The sequence below is a fragment of the Aethalodelphis obliquidens genome, unplaced genomic scaffold, assembly GCF_003676395.1.
Source record: "Aethalodelphis obliquidens isolate GAN/ISIS:26980383/991018 unplaced genomic scaffold, ASM367639v1 scaffold9, whole genome shotgun sequence".
Taxonomy (NCBI): domain Eukaryota; kingdom Metazoa; phylum Chordata; class Mammalia; order Artiodactyla; family Delphinidae; genus Aethalodelphis; species Aethalodelphis obliquidens.
This window is the reverse complement of record NW_020837953.1, coordinates 52,065,855-52,082,560: the sequence shown is the minus strand read 5'-3', so window position 1 is coordinate 52,082,560 and position 16,706 is coordinate 52,065,855. Positions and strand designations below refer to the sequence as shown.

Below are 16,706 nucleotides of genomic sequence, written 5' to 3'. Positions count from 1 at the left end.
CCAGGGCCCACCTCTGCCGGCTGGCACCTGCCTAGGGGTGGCAGGAATGTGCTTTCCGCCCCCCCCCCCCCCACTCCCAGCATCTCCCAGCCCCGCCCCAACACGCAGCCCCTGCCGCGTCTCTGCGTCTCCTCCACCGCGAGCCAGGCGCAGCTCAGGCTCCCCTGCTTCCTTCGAGGCTGTGGGATTCTGTCTTCCCACCTGAAGGCAGCAGCCAAGGCTTGTCCGTGATGTGAAAAGTGGGCCACGAGAGAGAAACCCCTACGGACGGGACGCATAACTACACCCTTGCTGACAGTGGGAGAGATGTCCTAAGCGACAACCCAGGGAGCCGAGGTCTTCTTCTCCGTGAGCAGAGCTGCCCTAAACTGCTCCTCTCAAAACCGTCAATTCAGACAGCCTACAGCTAGCATCTCCCCACAAAAGTTACAGAAAGTAAAAGCATGACTCATACTCATCAAAGTATATTAATTTCTTCTGAATACGTCTTGACTTTTGCAAAACAGCTCTGTGATTCTTCGACACCCAACATCTCTGCTGAGCGGTTCTGTTGCAGGAAACGGGGCAGCCTGTCTGCGTTCCGACCAGGCGTGGCACCCAGGCCGAGTCCGGGAACTGGGGCCATTCTCCCTTTATCAGCAGTGCTCTTGGTTTCGCTCTACAAACCCCTTATTTGTCTTCCTCACCCCTGTCTACCGAGCATCTGCTGTGGACAGAAGACGCTGTGGCTCCATCCCCCAAGACCAGAGTCTAAACGAACGACAGACGAGGCCAACCTCACAAGCTGGCTCAGAAGAGTCTATAGGGTCTCACCACTTGGATTCCTGACTGCTTCAAAATCACATAAAAGGTGATTCACAATATACTCTGAGGTCACAGCTGACTTAGGACCCCTTGCCATGTAATGTCACATGTGTCCTCACCACCCTCTAGGAGGAGGTTCAACCGATTGTCCACACGGTAAACAGGAGGAAAAGGAGTCACAACCTACCCGAGATTCACAGTCACAAACGGCATTGGCCACGGTTCTGATTTAGGCCAGCTCCAGAGTTAACCATGCAGGCCCTCTAAGCAATCCCTAACTGGCTAGAAATGGTCAAGGGACCACAGAAAGAAATTTCACTCCCTTAATCACCTGCTCCCACACGTCATTCCAGGAGGACAAGCTCTCCGACAATGATGCAATGGAAGTTAACACCTGGACATGGCCTTCTGCCCCAGCCGGGGGGAGCAGTGTTTTCTTCCTAATGGAGGTATCCCACCAGGGGCAAGAGATCTTAGGTTCTCCACTTCTAGAGGCAGCATCTTAAAACCACTCTACCCACCAAAAAAAGTTTTTTTTTAATGTAAATTGGTGCAGTCACTATGGAAAACAGTATGGAGGAGGTTCCTTACAAAACTAAAACTAGAGTTGCCGTACGATCCAGCAATCCCACCCCTGGGCATGTATCCGGAGAAAACTCTTAATTCGAAAAGATACATGCACCTCAACGTTCATAGCAGCACTATTCACAATAGCCAAGACATGAAAGCAACCTAAGTGTTGCTTAGGAACACTTAGGAATGGATAAAGAAGATGTGGTGTATATATACAACGGAATACTGCTCAGCCATAAAAAAGAACGAAATAATGCCATTTGCAGCAACATGGATGGGCCTAGAGATTATCATACTAAGTGAAGTCAGACAGAGAAAGACAAATATCATATGATATCACTTAAATGTGGAATCTAAAATATGACACAAATGAGTTTATTTATGAAACAGAAACAGACTCACAGACATAGAAAAGAAACTTATACCAAAGGGGAAAGGGGATGAGAAGGGATATATTAGTAGTTTGGGATTAGCAGATGCAAACTACTATATATAAAACAGGTGAACAACAAAGACCTACTGTACAGCACAGGGAACTACATTCAATATTCTGTAATAAACCATAATGGAAAAGAATATGAAAACGAATATGTATATACAACTGAATCACTTGCTGTACACCAGAAACTAACTTAACATTGTAAATCAACTGTATTTCAATTAAAAAAAATTAAAACTGCTTTGACCATTAGTTTGAAAATTGAATGTCATTAGTTCAGGTGAGCTGTGATTCAGGTTTACGAGTTGCCAGGTGTCACCTCCAGGCCCCAGGCTCATAGGACCCAGTGCCTCACTCATCTCAGCTCCTACCCATCTCCTCCAATCAGCTCATCGCTCTAAGCAGGCGCTGTCCGATACAAGTACAACGGGAGCCACATGTGGAATTAATTTTCCATCAGCCACATTAAAAAAGTAAACAGAAACATGGTTACATTAATTTTAATAATACATTTATTTAACCCAACCAGAAACGTTTCAACATGTACTCGATACAGAACAGTTGTAAGTAGGCTATTTCGCACTCATTTGTCGCACTAAGTTTTCCTTGCTTTGTTTTTCTGGTGGAGCCATGCGGCATGCAGAACCTTCCCTGACCAGGGATCGAACCTGTGCTCCCTGAGTTGGGAGTCCTAACCACTGGACCGCCAGGCAAGTCCACACTAAATTTTTCAAGTGCAGGGTGTATTTATAGTTCAATTTGGGCGAGCCTCATTTCCAGTGCTCACCAGTCACATGTGGCTAGTGGCCACCAGCTATTGTAGTGGCCAGCACAGCACTGGGCCCTTCTCATCTCTTCACTCACACAGCAGGCACCCAACTAGAGGCTGCCTGACCCACTTCAGTAACCTCCTAAAGGAACAGGAACTAGGCTCTCCCCACATGGAACTAACCCGTCTCCCAGCTCAGACACTGAGCAAGATGAGGTGGTCTTACCTGACCCCAGTATCACCTCCCCTACGTCGCCTTACAGATCAGCTCGCTCACCTACCGGATGCTGGCAATTAGGAGTGACAGCAGAAATCACAGTGGGAGGCGCGAGGTCCTTTGCAAGTGGCAGCTCAGAGAGTGGGATGGGAAGACAGGGCTGAGCCAGTGCTGGACAGCAGGTGTGAGTTACCCTCACCCAGGTCGCCTTTCCCTCTGGAGTCACAGGAAACAGCCAGTGACCCTTTCTCCTGAATCCTTCTGTCTGATGCACTAAAAAACCCATCTGTTCTTCCGTCCTGTTCTCCCTCTACAGCTGACCTTGCTTCCCAGGTTGAACACAGAGCATAGTACATACCCCTTCAAACCCGTTGAGGCCACACAGGAAGTCCCACTTGAAGGATTTCAGAGCCAAACTTCATACATAATTGATGCTATCCGAGAAGTGAACGGCACACACCTAGTAGGAAGGTCTAACTGGGAAAGGTGGCAGGGACTGGACATCAACTGCACAAAACAGAGGCACCTCTGAGAGGCTGTAACCCTCAAGTTTGGGGGAAACTCTGCTCTCAGCTGTGCCACTTGCACTCCAGTACGCAGACGTAATCTTTGCTTTCACACTCCCTGCAAACTACGATGAGCACAACTGGGTCTCCCACGTGCCTCTGCATGTCCAGCCGGCCTGTGCAGGACCGGCTGGCAGAGGCCACGTGGCTGCACCTGGCTGCGGGCCGCACTTCTGACTTCCAGACCCCACTCTCAGTACCAGGTGGTCTCCACCGAGTTGACAATCTCTCTGTGCCTCTGAATTTTGGTCTGAAAGTAGAAACAGTAACACTACCTACCTCACATGCTATGAGGCCTCAATGAGAATCCACATAAGGTCCTTAAAACCCGACTGAACCACAGCAAATGTCACTAAATCGAACTTGCTACAAAAGCAGCAATAGGGTTTTCCACTTGAAATGATTTAAGTAACAGAAAACTTCTCCCTCACCTGTCACTCTTCCGACCCAGTCAGTGGAATAGGCCCTCCACAGAAACGAAAAATATGGGCGGCGGCAGCCACCAGCGTGATCCAGGGGTTCAGAAGGTAGAGGCAGGGCCTGCTCCTATGCTAATTGCTCGTTTAGCTTAAAAAATATCTTTATTGAAGGTAAATAACACAATAAACAATTACAATTTGATACACTCTGACATACTATACACCTATGAAACCACCACCTCAGTTAAGGTAATGAACACATCTACACTCCCAAAAGTCTCCTTGTGTCCCTCTGTAACCCCACCCCCGACGCCTAGGCAACCATGAATCTGCTTTCTGTCACTACACGTAAGTTTGCATCTTCTAGAGTTTTATATACGTGGAATCATACAGTATGTACTTTTCTGTGGTCTGGCTTCGCTCCCTCAGCATGGTTACTTTGAGATGCATCCATGCTGTTGCATGTCTTTACACGGATGTCTGCCCTCGTTTCTCTTGGGTAAACACCTAGGAGTGGAAAGGCTGGATCATACACGGCAAGCATACGTTTAACCCATTAGGAAACTGCTGAACTGTCTTCAACACGGTTGCACCATTTTTCATGCCCACCATCAGTGCATGAGAGTCCGGCGCCTGCACACCCTTGGCAGCACGTGGTATGGTCAATCTTTTCCATTTTAGCCACTGTAATAGGTGGTTAGTGGTGTCTCGTTGTGTGTTTTTTTTTTAATAAATTTATTTATTTTATTTTTGGCTGCGTTGGGTCTTTGTTGCTGCACGCGGGCCCCTCTCTGGTTGCGGCGAGCGGGGGCCACTCTCCACTGTGGTGCACAGGCTTCTCACTGTGGTGGCCTCTCCCGTTGGGAGCACGGGCTCTAGGCGTGCGGGCTTCAGTAGTTGTGGCACACAGGCTTAGTTGCTCCGCGGCATGTGGGATCCTCCTGGACCAGGGCTCAAACCCGTGTCGCCTGCACTGGCAGGCAGACCCCCAACCACTGAGCCACCAGAGAAGCCCCTTGACATGGACCATTTTTAAAGTCGTTATTGAATTTTGTTACAATATTGCTTCTGTTTTGGTTTTTGGCCACAAGGCATGTGGGATCTTAGCTCCCCAACCAGGGATCCAACCCACACTCCCTGAATTGAAAGGCGAAGTCCTAACCACTGGATGGCCAGGGAAGTCCCCTCGTTGTGGTTTTAATTTGCATTTCCCTGATGGCTAATGATTTTTCACGTGCTCATCTGCCATCTCTCTATATTCTCTAGTGAAGTCTCTGTTCAAATCACCTGCTTTTTTTTCAGGTTGTTGTTTTCTTAATATTGAATTGTAAGAGTTCTTTACTTATTCTAGACATAAGTTATGTAGAAAACGTGTGATCGGCTAGTATTTTCTGCCAGTCTGTGGCTTGTCTTTTCATTCTCTTAACAGTGTTTTTGAAGGAGGAGATATTTTTAAATTTGATGAAGTCCAATTTATAAATGTTCTCTTTAATGAACTGTGTCTTTGATGTCATTAAGAAATCCTTGCCTAACCCAAAGTCTCAACGATTTTCTGTTTTCTTTTAGATGTTTTCTACTGTTAGGTTGTGTCTGATTCATTTTGAGAGTTAATTTTTGTCTATGGAGTCAAGTTCACCTTTTACATATGGATACTGAACTGGTCAAGCACCTAATTCATTCGTTTTAGTTTTGTTTTTCAATTTAAAATTATTTCAGGGACTTCCCTGGTGATGCAGTGGTTAGGAAGCCGCCTGTCAATGCAGGGGACATGGGTTCGAGCCCTGGTCCGGGAAGATCCCACATGCCGCGGAGCAACTAAGCCTGTGTGCCACAACTACTGAGCCTGTGCTCTCTAGCCCGCGAGCTACAACTACCGAGCCCGCGAGCCACAACTACTGAAGCCCATGTGCCTAGAGGCCGTGCTCTGCAACAAGAGAAGCCACTGCAATAAGAAGCCCACGCACCGCAATGAAGAGCAGCCCCTGCTCGCCGCAACTAGAGAAAGCCTGGGCGCAGCAACGAAGACCCAAAGCAGCCAAAAAATAAATTAAATTTTTAATAAATAAATATAAAAAAATAAATAATTTCAACTTACAAAGAGTTGCAAGAATAATACAAAGAACTGGATACCCTTGCCCAGATTCACCACCAACACTGTGACACATTTATTGCCCCCATTCCATACAAACATATTGGAATTTTCTTCTGAATTGTGTGGCCTCACCTTTATCTGTATGATCTGCTGGTATTCCAACCAAGATTTGATTTGCAAAAGAGGCTCTTCTGCTTTCTACTGAAAGAAGCTGGAGAAATACTGCTCTTGTCCAGAATGTGGACCATCATCTCTGGGACCTTAGCCCTTCGTGCTGAACACTGACTGGATGAAGACTTTGAAGAGAAAACCCTTCTCTGGATCAATGTGTTTGAAAACAACTTTGGGCTTAAAAATGAGAGATGGGCAAAATTGTAACAAAAACCAGGTTCTCAAAAAAAGAAACCCTGAAGAAATTTAAATATTGTACTTTAAAAACTGGTAAGAATCAATTACGTCAAAATTACCTTAATTCAGAAGTGCTTCTGGTCTGGTCTCCAAAACATGTAAAATTGTCTGCAACAGAGAAAAGGCTGTATTTGCATTGATTCAGGTTGTGAGGCACAATATTCCATACATGTTAATAAGCACATAATTCCGCCCCTTCCCCATCACCATTTCTTGCCCCCAAATCACTTTACTTATCAGTACTTTGTATTAACTTAGTGGTAAGTTTTTCAGTGTGGAAAAGAAGAAATCTGATCTCAATTTCTTTAAAAAAAAAAAAGAAAAATCCTTAGAAATGCCTCAGGGAAAATATCTTGAATTAAACTGAAAAGCATCAGGGGGAAGGGGTGTTTAGAATCCTCTTACTACAAAAATTATAGTAACAGCAACAGAAAAAAAAACATTGCAATTCAAGAAGATTCTAAGAGTAACCTTCCCCAGACTTTCCCATCTGGCCCACAGAGGATCTCATGTGAATGTCAAAGAAGCCACAGGCTGACTGTTCCCTAAGTGCAGGCAAGTCAACCTGGGCACATCTCCAGCCCATCCCTCTGGCCCAGTCCCGCTGCTGCAGTGCCGTCCAAAGATGTGGCCCTGGGTGTCCAGAAGGCCAGAGCAGCAGACACAGCAACAAGCCTCTGGACTTGCCTCTCATCACACTGCAGCCAGTGTGAAAAAATATTTACTTCTAGATTTCTTCTGAAATACCTGCTTGCTCTTTCCCAGAAACTAAGTTTCAATACACTTAAAGATGTTCTGGTAATCTCTCCAAAATACTCTGTGGAAAGGCCGCTTTTGGACATTTCACAGGTTACCTCTTGCCTATTGATCAATTCTCTACTACATTTACAAACTCAGTGCATGCCTCTAACCTGGGGGTCAGGAGAGGCATCAACAAGCTGACGTCCCCCAGTTGAACTATGAATTCTAAGGCATTTATTTATAACAAAATAGTTTTGTTTTCGAATTATGCTCGAACGCTGCTTATGTTATAAGCAAGCACATACTTTTCTGGCAGTAAAAGTGGGCATGGTAGAAAACAGTGTGGTGGTTCCTCAAAAAGTTAAACACAGAATCACCATACAACCCAGCATTTCTACTTGTAGGTATACATCCAAAAGAACTGGAAACAGGTATTCAATACATGTACACGTATGTTCACAGAAGCACTCTTCACAACAGCCGAAAGGGGGCAACAGCCCAAATGTCCATCAGGAGATGAATGGATAAACAAAGTGTGGTACACCCACACAATGCAATCCTATTCATCCATGAAGAGGAATGAAGCACTGCTACACATACAGCATGGATTACGCTACGTGAAGAAGCCAGACACAAAAGGTCACACACTGTATGATTCTGTTTATGTGAAATATCCAGAACACGCAAATCCACGGAGGCAGAAGGCGGTAGCTGCCAGGGGCTCTGTGTGCAACGGACAACTGCTCGACGGATACAGGGATACTTCTGGGGTGACAAAAATGTTCTGGAATTAGGTAGAGGTAGTGGCTGCACAACACTGTGAATGACTAAAATGCCACTGAATTGTTCACTTTAAAATGGTTTTGTTATATGAATTTTACCTCAGGGTGGGGGAAAGAATAAGTGCTGTTAAAGGTACTTGAAAAAACCAAACCAAACCAAACCAAACCGGTGGGTGTGGAAGAAGTTGGAGACAGGGGCAAACTACGGCTCTCGCCCCCATGAACCCTCTGAGCCGGGCTCCCAGGAGTGTACACCCAAGGCTTCATGAAGCCATCAAACTGAAAGCCGGGGAATCTCAACCTTGGCACAACTGACAGGTTTTTTTACATTTATTATTTTTTTTATTTATTTATTATTTTTGGCTGCATTGGGTCTTTGTTGCTGCACACGGGCTTTCTCTAGTTGCAGTGAGCGGGGGCTACTCTTCATTGCAGTGTGCGGGCTTCTCACTGCGGTGGCTTCTCTTGTTGTGGAGCACGGGTTCTAGGCGCGCGGGCTGCAATAGCTGTGGCACGTGGGCTTCAGTAGTTGTGGCTTGCGTGCTCTAGAGCGCAGGCTCAGTAGTTGTGGTGCACGGGCTTAGCTGCTCTGCAGCATGTGGGATCTTCCCGGAACAGGGCTTGAACCCATGTTCCCTGCATTGACAGGCGGATTCTTAACCACTGTGCCACCTGGGAAGCCCCACAACTGACATTTTAGAGTGGCTTGTTCTCTGTGGTGGGGGCCGTCCTGTCTTCTGTAGGATATTCAGCAGCTGGCCGGCCTCAGCATCCCCTTCCCCAGCTGTGACAACCCCACATTTCCAGACACCACTAGATGTCACATGGGGAGAGCAATGCTAATCCCAGGTGAGAGCCACTCCTCTAAGGTGACTGTCACAGTCACCCCAATCTCCAAATGTAAGTCCTTTCACGTATTTTCCACATCAAGAGACAGATAGAAGAAAGTAAAATAGAAAAATGTATCATTGTTTGCTCTAGTTCAAAGGCCTAGACTGCCTTGTGGCTCAAGGCATGAAACAAAGTTCAAGCTCTCTATTCTTTGGAAGAGAAGACAGGGAGCTAACTCCCAGAGAGCACTGACCCTCCAGCTCACAGAGGATGCTGAGAGCACCACCAAACCACCTCCCCCTGATTCACATGGACAGCTGTCTGGACTCATTTCTGGCTAAAAATAAGACCCAAGTGGGGTTCTTTTTCTGACTGCCCAGCCCACAGAGCCCAGCACAGAGAACAAGACCATTGTCTTAGACAGCAGCACACGTTCATGGGATCCTAAACTAGGGGTACCACTTCTACAGAAAATCAGAAAACCAGGGATTTAAAAAACCAAAGGCTACATTTTACAAAGCTACCACACCTACTAGAGGCAGAAGGTACAGTGGCAAGTGAGTCCCACCTTTAGACCCCTAAGGGCTGAGCACACTAGACTGATGAGCCTGGCTGACGGGTTTCCAGGGCCCACAGGGGAGGGGGCAGCGCATGGCCAGACAGTCAGGAGAAAAGATGGTTCTCAGGCAGCAGGCTGGCAGGGAGGACGCTCTATGGTTACTCTGAAGCCCAGCCACGAGGGGTGCTGCTACAGAGTGGAAGTAAGGGGTGGCATGAGTACATGCTGAATTGTTCTCTATTTAACGTTCTTAGAAAGAGACCCAGTTAGAAAGAGAAGTTGGAGGAAGATGCAAACATAAAATTCAAGAAAAAGGTACAACCGTTTACAGACCAATTTTTAGTCAAATTTTAAATATGTGAAATAAAATTCAAATCATATATTTAAACAGAGTAACAACAACTCTATCATGATTTTTATGAGCAAACCAAACACTTCTAATATTCCAAATAAACAGCGCCTCGCCTACCCCAACACTGCTTTTAGACCATCTTCCTTTGGCCGGTGGCGGCCTCCTGGAAGGAGGGCATGAGCCCTGCATCCCTCCCTCTTATCCTCTGTACACAGTCTGCCTATGCAAACCCGTGCAGCACAAAGCTTCCAGACCACTCCCTCACAGAGGGACCAGACAGCCGCACACCACACCCTCCCTGCCCAGTACTGCCTTCAGGCTGCCTCTGGCTGCACCTCAAACACTAGTCTTTGAAGTCTACCCAATACCTTGGCTTAATTTTAAGTGATGTATGGGTCAAATCCCTTGAACATCCATTCACTCAACAACTATTTCCATGCCTATAATGTGAGATAGTGTGCTAACGCTGAAAACAACATGTCACAACCAGGGATGTGAGCCACCTACATGGGTCTTACAGTCTCGTGGAGAAAGCATGAAAAATTATCCTATGAGGTACAGAGAGAAAAAAAGAGAGGGACTGTACCAACACAAACTAAACTAATAAAAATCTAGAAGGGCTACTTTCTACAGCCTCCAATTGTAAAATAAGACATGGCATGTAACATACAGCATAAGGAATATGGTCAGTAATATCGTGATAGCTTCTGTATGGGGACAGAAGGTTATAGACTTATCGTGGGGATCATTTCATATCGTATGCAAGCGTCACACCACTACGTACTGCACCTGAAACTAACGTAATATTGTACATCAACGTCCTTCGGTTAAAAGGAAAGGGCTAGTTTCACACAGAGCTGTGTGGTACGGGCACAGTCCTGGAAATGCACGCACAGGCCAGGACCCCAAGGTTCAGAGAGCAGAGCGCTGAAGCAGGTGTGCAGCTGACCCAACCCCGGCTCTGGGGTCAGAGGGAACGGGCCCTGCCCCCAGCCCAGAGAAGCCACTGCACAAAAGCTGGGGAGGACTCCGAGCCATTCTCAGTGGCCAGGGGCACCACAGTCCGCTCAAGGCGCTCAAGAGCCAAGGCAGTTCTAGTCCCACGATTTTTTTTTTTTTTGGCTGCGTTGGGTGTTGGTTGCTGCGCGTGGGCTTTTCTCTAGTTGCGGTGAGCTGGGGCTACTCTTCGTTGCGGTGTGCGGGCTTCTCACTGCGGTGGCTTCTCTGGTTGCGGAGCACAGGCTCTAGGCGCACGGTCTTCAGTAGTTATGGCACACGGGCTCTGCAGTTGTGGCGCACAGGCTTAGTTGCTCCGCGGCATGTGGGATCTTTCCCGGACCGGGGATCAAACACGTGTTCCCTTTGTTGGCAAGTGGATTCTTAACCACTGCGCCACCAAGGAAGCCATGTTCCCAGGATTTTATTAGGCTAATATCCTTAGAGAAGATTTTAAAAGATGGAATTATTCTATGTCAAAGATTAGGCACTTTAAGGCTCCTGATAAGATCAACTAAGCCTATGTTTTGATTCAGTACAGTTGCTAATTTAGCAATATTAAATCTCTCTGTGATGAACTTCTTTGTACACACATAATCTAGTATCATGAGATTTTAAGTATCAAATACTAGCATTTGTATGAGTACTGTTATTCCAACATTTTTCAAAATCTAAAAACTGAGTCCTCTTGAGATATACCTAGAGAATTCCTTTACTGGGGACATTAAAATTTCAAATCAAGCAAAGGTACACCTGTTGGGAATGATTCCTTCTATATCCACATAACCTCACACATGTACCCTGTTACTTATCTGTAATTCTGAGATAACTAAACCCAGACAGAACGGACATAAGGGCATTAATTAGCCTTTATCCTGTTCAGTGTGAACAGTCATACATTTTATCACAAGATTTAAGGTGTCTGATTATAAGTCCTGCTGCGGGCACTGTGCATGTGTGATATACACACCACTTCATCTTTCTAAACCCTGAAAAAGGCTGAATTCTAGAACACATCCAGTCCTAAGAGTTTTGCATAAAGGACTGGGGGCTTGTAAGAGACAAAGTAAACTTCTCAGTTCTCAATAATTCTCTAGTACAAACCTGTCCTGAAGAGGCAGAATATGAAATGATAACGTGAAGGAGGTCCCCTAGCCAAATTTAGGAATAAATCTGAGGGTAAAAAGGAATAATAATTAGGGCTTCCCTGGTGGCGCAGTGGTTGAGAGTCCGCCTGCCAATGCAGGGGACGCGGGTTCATGCCCCGGTCCGGGAAGATCCCACATGCCCCGGAGCAATTGGGCCCGTGAGCCACAACTACTGAGCCTGCGCGTCTGGAGCCTGTGCTCCTCAACAAGAGAGGCCACAATAGTGAGAGGCCCGCGCACTGCGATGAAGAGCGGCCCCCACTTGCCACAACTAGAGAAAGCCCTCGCACAGAAACGAAGACCCAACACAGCAAGAATAAATAAATTAATTAATAAACTCCTACCCCCAACATCTTAAAAAAAAAAAAAAAAAGGTGGGAAGACTGCTCAAGATGTAGTGACCCTCAGGAGACAAGATAACAAAATGTGCAACACATGAACTTGATTAAACCCTGAATTTGAATAAAGGACATGAAGACGTTCTGAAGAAAACTGAAGAAATCTAAATGGGGACTTGGATTACGCATTAGTGAATCAACGTTAAGATTTGGGGTATCACGAAACTACTGTGGATATGTAAGAGGACATCCTTGTTCTTGGGACAGGCTGGAGTTGTAAAGAATAAAGTACCATGACACAACAACCAACTGGTTCACCAAAAAAGCAAGAGAAAATGCTACAAATTACCGAAATTTGGTGAAAGGTACAAGAATGTTCACTGACCTATTCTTTCAACTTTCTGTAGCTTCAAAAGTTATTCAAAATTAAAAGCTGGGGAAGGGAAATACTACAGCCAACAAAAGGCAAATATAGATTTAAAAAATATGCCCTTGCAGTGATCAAATGAAAGATGGGATGACCTGAAGATAAAGTCAGAGAAAATAACTTATTTTATAACTATTTTTTTGACTTTTCCACTGACCAATACAGTAAGAAAAAGCTTTAGTAGCTGGAAAACTTGGTACAACCTCAAGATTTAATGACTCAATCAATGCAGTTTGATTTTTAAGAGTATACTTTAAAAAAAAGATGAATATTTAACTTTTCATATTTAATTAATTTTTATTCATTTTAACAGTGTTTTAAGTGTTTTTTTTCTCAGGCTGGCTAGAGGTTTATCAATATGATTTTTTCAAAGGACCAATTTTCAGTTTCACTGATTTTTCCTACTGTATTTCTGCTTTCAGTTTCACAAAATTCTCTCTTACTGTCATTATTTTCTTCCTTGTGCTTGTTTTGAAATCAATGTGCTCTTCTTTTAGTTTCTTAAGGTAGAAGCTTAGATTGGTGAGACCTTTTCTGTTTTCTGTAGTAAGCATTTAATTCTACAGATTTCCCTATAAGCACTGCTTTCACTATGCCCCACAAATGTTGATATGTTTTGTTTTCACTTTCATTCAAATTAAAATTTTCAAGTTTCCCTTATGAGGTCATCTTTAATTTTCAACTACCTGGGGACTTTCCAGACAGTGTTCTGTTACTGTTCTCTAATTTAACTCCACTGCAATCACAGCTACTGTCTAGCCCCTGACAGCTCCAACTGCTGGGTCCTCCTCAAGTCTGGCTTCCACTGATTCCTTTATCTCTTAACAACAGATCACTTTCTGTGTATCACATATAATTTTTCACTGTGCACCAGAGAAAAGCAGCAGAAACCAAAGTAAACAGTATCTACACCTACGGACAGGACACCCCTTCTTCTGTGGGGCCATCAGTATGGAAAGTTGAGTCGATCTACTCTTCAGCTGAGTTGCGCGCAGGTTTTGTAATCCTCAGCACGCCACAGCCTTCAAATTTCTTCAACAGTAAACTGCCTTCACCTTTACGACACTAGAATACTGTTCTCAAAAATTATTGGCCAAAGAAGAAATACACCCCTCTCAAACCCGCTGCAAGCCGGAAGTGAGGCAGAAACGCAAGTCATCCAACTTCTGCTCAAATTCAGATTCACATGAAGATGGAAACAAATGTGCAGGCTGCCTCAGTTTGAGGATGAGCCTTCAACTTTATTTTGGCAGAAAGGTGGGTGTTTGCTAAACTGAAAAAAAAACCCCCAAAACCAACATACTGCGGTAGAATATTAAGGACTCCCCCAAAGTTAACGTTCTGCCCCACACGGTACACACAGTCTTTGGCAGAGGACACACCTTGCCCCACACCCACAAAGGCTCCGTTAACCCCGTTTCCTGGGAGGCTGGGGCTCTGCCTTGCTTCCACTCGTGTGTCCAGAGGTTCCTTAACGAGTATCTTCAGGTGCTATGTTGGATGTTCTGTACAAAGCTTGGACTTGCCTGTAGAACACTGCCAGCCACATTCCCGGCATCATACCACACAGTGATTTCATACAGTGACACATCAAGAACCTCCTGTCTGCACCACCTCCTTCTCAAGAACACACCGGGGCTGCAGTTTCCACCATCACAGTCTGCGAACCAGCTCGGTATGAAGGTGCACCAGGGGCAGGGGAGGCGCACAGGAACACTTGTGATGCTCCTACCTAAAACAGTTTTGGCTAACCCTAGATGCTGAATAATAAGTTTCTAACCATGCTCAGTTTTTTGTTTTTTTAATTAATTTATTTATTTTTGGCTGCGTTGGGTCTTTGTTGCTGCGTGCGGGCTTTCTCTAGTTGCAGCGAGCAGGGGCTACTCTTCATTGTGGTGCACGGGCTTCCCATTGTGGTGGCTTCTCTTGTTGCGGAGCACAGGCTCTAGGCACACGGGCTTCAGTAGCTGTGCCTCGCAGGCTCTAGAGCGCAGGCTCAGTAGTTGTGTGGCACATGGGCTTAGTTGCTCCGCGGCATGTGGGGTCTTTCCCGGACCAGGGCTCTAACCCGTGTCCCCTGCATTGGCATGTGGAGTCTTTTTTCTTTTTTCTTCGGTATGCGGGCCTCTCACTGTTGTGGCCTCTCCCGTTGCAGAGCTCCCAACGCGCAGGCTCAGCGGCCATGGCTCACGGGCCCAGCTGCTCCGCGGCATGTGGGATCCTCTCGGACCGGGGCATGAACCCGTGTCCCCCGCACCGGCAGGCAGACCCTCAACCACTGCGCCACCAGGGAAGCCCTCAATTGTTTTTTAAATTATCCTGTATTCTCTTGTGTTCATTAAAAGCTTAAAAAAACACACACATTTCACTGTGGTTTCCATATGAGACAGTAAATCTTTGGGGGAAAAATTATGAGAGAAACTTTATTTTTTGCAGAAGGGTGGTTAACTATGCAATATGACCTGCAAAGAGTTCCAACTGGGAATGTAAACTGATACAGCCACTATGGAGAACAGTATGGAGGTTCCTTAAAAAAGTAAAGACAGAATTACTGGGCTTCCCTGGTGGCGCAGTGGTTGACAGTCTGCCTGCCGATGCAGGGGACACGGGTTCGTGCCCCGGTCCAGGAAAATCCCACATGCCGTGGAGCGGCTGGGCCCGTGAGCCATGGCCGCTGAGCCTGCGCGTCCGGAGCCTGTGCTCCACAACGGGAGAGGCCACAACACTGAGAGGCCCGTGTACCGCAAAACAAAACAAAACAAAACAATTACTACATGACCCAGCAATCCCAACAATGGGCATATACCTAGAGAAAACTGTAATTCAAAAAGACACATGCGGGGCTTCCCTGGTGGCGCAGTGGTTGAGAATCCGCCTGCCAATGCAGGGGACACGGGTTCGATCCCTGGTCCGAGAAGACCCCACATGACGGGGAGCAACTAAGCCCGTGCACCACAACTACTGAGCCCACAGGCCGCAACTACCGAATCCCACGCCCCTAGAGCACAAAGCTTGTGCTCCACAAAGAAGCCACCGCGATGAGAAGCCAGCACACTGCAACGAAGAGTAGCCCCTGCTCGCGGCAACTATAGAAAGCCCACGTGCAGCAACGAAGACCCAACACACAGCCAAAAATGAATAAATAAAATAAATAAATTTATTAAAAAGAAAAAAAGACACATGCATCCCAATGTTCACTGCAGCACTATTTACAATAGCCAGGTCATGGAAGAAACCTAAATGTCCATGAACAGAGGAATGGATAAAGAAGATATGGTACATATATACAATGGAATATTACTCAGACATAAAAAGGAACGAAATTGGGTCATTTGCAGAGACGTGGATGGATCTAGAGACTGTCATACAGAGTGAAGTAAGTCAGAAAGAGAAAAACAAATATTGTATATTAACGCATATATGTGGAACCTAGAAAAATGGTACAGGTGAACCAGTTTGCAGGACAGAAATAGAGACACAGATGTAGAGAACAAACGTATGGACACCACTGGGGGAAAGTGGCGGGGGTGGTGGTGGGATGATTTGGGAGATTGGGATTGACATGTATACACTAATATGTATAAAATGGATAACTAATAAGAACCTGCTGTATAAAAATATAAAATAAAATTTAAAAAAAAACAAAATCAAAAAAAGCTCCAACTTTTTCCCCAACTTTGGTTTGCCTAGAAGAATAGCTCAAATTTTGCAATAAAAAACTAACTTTACTATCAAACACAGTAGTAACTGCTTAACATTTGGCATGTTTTGGGGGGAAGAAGTACGGAAATACAGCCAGGGATACATCAATGTGGAAAATGGACAGAAGCAGCAATCTGCTCAGAGCACTTTAAATCCAACACAGAAACAGGAGGCACAGCCGCAACGCTGACAGTCTCCTCCCAGGGCTGCCTATATTCCCAGACTGAAACGACATGCCAAGCGCCCAGCACAATGACTGAAGAGACACTGCAATCAAGCTACATGTTTCAGAACTCCAGAAGCAAAAGTAAGATCCTAAAAGCTTCCAGATGGAAAAAATCGGTGGTATACAAAGGACCAAGAATCAACAGCTCTGAATCCCCAACAGCAACACTGGAAACTGGGAGAGAACAGAGTAATGTCCTGAACTAATTCCGAGCAAGAACTGTATACTCAAAATTATCAACCCTAAGGTCAGAATAAAGACATACAAAGTCTAGGAAGCTACTAAAGGATATTTTCCCCCAAAGGGTGAAAAAATAA

General features: G+C 45.6%; 1 protein-coding gene across 5 annotated transcripts in view; it reads right to left on the bottom strand.

The window, feature by feature from the left end:
- Positions 1 to 16,706, bottom strand: part of GNB1 (G protein subunit beta 1) — a 91,683-nt gene that overhangs the window by 34,750 nt on the left and 40,227 nt on the right. For 3 of the 5 annotated variants that reach the window (XM_027110474.1, XM_027110473.1, XM_027110477.1), the window contains exon 2: positions 6,347 to 6,395. The exons of the other annotated variants lie outside the window; for them this stretch is intronic. The gene's annotated coding sequence lies outside the window, so the exon portion shown is untranslated. The remainder of the gene's footprint in view (positions 1 to 6,346; positions 6,396 to 16,706) is intronic. 5 annotated transcript variants of the gene reach the window in all.